Genomic DNA, 2,250 nt, shown 5'->3' on the forward strand with positions numbered 1-2,250 from the left:
GCCCCGGTCTCCGGGTGGCACAGGTCTGAGTGGCCATTGCATTCGCACAGCTCACAGTGGCCGAGGTAGAGTCCACTCCCGGTGCGCGTGTAGCCCGGGGCACAGTCCTAGGGGACAGAGGGGAGCGTTGGTCTCCATCTCCAAGGTGGTCCCACCTGCAGCCGGTAGACCCAGAACTCCTCTCCTCAGTCATCTTGACTCCCATTGGCTCTTGGAGGGCAGAGTCCAGGCCCAGCTCCCTGTCCCAGCATCCCCTCTCAGGGGCCCTCCTCTCCTCCCAGCTCTGGAGAGCTCTGGAGAGCTGGGAGTGTCTGCCCCCATCCTGTCTGGCATCTCCAGTCATGGATATACTGAAATAATAGTTCATCCTTAATGGAGAGGACTCTTGAGAGTCCCTTGGACAGCCAAGGGATCAAACTAGTTAATCCTAAAGGAAATTAATCCTAACTGTTCATTGGAAGGACTGAAGCTGAAGCTCCCATACTCTGGCCACCTGATGCGAAAAACTGACTCATTGGAAAAGACCTTGATGCTGGGAAAGATTGAAGGCAGGAGGAGAAGGGGGCGACAGAGGATGAGATGGTTGGAGGGCATCACCGACTCAATGCACATGAGTTTGAGCAGGCTCTGGGAGATGGTGAAGGACAGGGAGGCCTGGCGTGAGGCAGTCCATGGGGTCACAAAGAGTTGGACACGACTTAGTGAGTGAGTGAACAACAATGCAGAACCCTTCTCTGGCCCCAGGGCTTCGTTCCTAAAAATTCTTCTAGCAGGATCTTTATTGAAAAACAAGCCCTACATGGAAAAAGGAGCGCTCAGAAGACCTGGAGTTGGGGTGACTCCTTGAAGACTTTTATGACTGTGTTTACCTTTGCCCCATAAGTGGAGGCAGCACCCAGTTAACCAAGGAGGTTTTTACACATCCTAAGTGAGTAATCAGGGGTTCCGAGAACAATGAATTTCTATTCGCTCTGCTGCTTCTTTGAAATCTCTCCAGGCCCTCCCCTCCCCGACCATTTCAAAGGGATGTTTATAAATCTGTTTTGTTTCACTGCGGAAAATGTGCACCAGGGATCCTGCCTTCTCCAGGAGTTCTCCAAAACGTGTTGTTTCACCAAAAAAAAAAGTGTTGTTTCATAACTTCAAGGGACATGAAGCTCATCTCTTTGGATGTGAACGCTCCTGTGGCCATGGCAAACATGCACAGATACAAAGCTGTAGAGACACGGGCTTCTCGCCGGGACTTCCTGAGTTGGGCTGGGGAGCTGGCTGTTTGACCTCCCTGGTGCCCACCTGGCATCGCAGCCCTCCCCACTCTCCTCCCTCGATCCCCCTTCCCCGCTTCCACACCCACTCATCCAGTGTTAAGTGGTTGCCCGCTCTGTGCCTGGGGATTCAGGGGTGAGCAGTCAGCGCAGGCCCTGCCCTCGCGTTCAGTCTCCAGCAGAGCCCTGTAGATGTTCTTGGAGTCCCTCCAACGGCCTGTCCTCCCTTCCACTCCCCAGCCCCCTTCCCTCCCAGTCGAGCTGCCTGTCTCTCCCTGGCCCCAGCCATCTCAGTCGCAGTGAGCAGAGAAGTTTCCTGGGGCCCAGTTCCAACCCTGGCGTTCCCTCTGCAGCTTGGCAGTAGTTCCTGCCGGGGGAGCCTTACTCCAGGTCTGAAGAAGCGCCCCCCGCCCCAGCTTTCCAGGGGTGACCCTTCTGCATCGTAGGCTCTGTCCTCACACATTCCTCTTTCTGACACTTCTGTGTATTCTGTCCTCCTGCCTAGAAGCCTACTCCCATCCACGCTGTTCACCACTCGGAGGCATCTCCAGGCTCTGCTTTGGGCTAACTTTGGGTGTCTCCGTTTGTCTCCGTATCTCTGGCGAGCACCCTGAGAGGGCAAGCTGGGTCTTAACTCTGCAGGGTGTAGCTGTGTGCCCTTGGGTAAGTCACACACCTTTCAGAGCCTCATTTTTTAAAAATAATCTGTTAAAAGGGGGCAATTACACCTCTCTCAGAGCTGTTGGGAAGAACATATGCCCTGTCGCCAAGCATATTAAAGTCATGATGGTGACCGTGTGCATGCCTGCTAAGTCGCTTCAGTCATGACTGACTCTTTGAGACCCCATGGACTATAACCCACCAGGTTCCTCTGTCCGTGGGGTTTTCCAGGCAAGAATACTGGAGTGGGTTGCTGTGTCCTCCTCTAGGGGCTCTTCCTGACCCAGGGGTCGAACCTGGGTCTCTCACGTCTCCTGCACTGGCA

General features: G+C 54.4%; 1 protein-coding gene across 1 annotated transcript in view; it reads right to left on the minus strand.

Moving 5' to 3' along the window:
• The window catches only part of HSPG2 (heparan sulfate proteoglycan 2), an 82,302-nt gene that overhangs the window by 40,028 nt on the left and 40,024 nt on the right, over positions 1-2,250 (minus strand).

This window comes from Bison bison, unplaced genomic scaffold (assembly GCF_000754665.1).
Source record: "Bison bison bison isolate TAMUID 2011002044 unplaced genomic scaffold, Bison_UMD1.0 scf7180017864516, whole genome shotgun sequence".
NCBI lineage: Eukaryota > Metazoa > Chordata > Mammalia > Artiodactyla > Bovidae > Bison > Bison bison.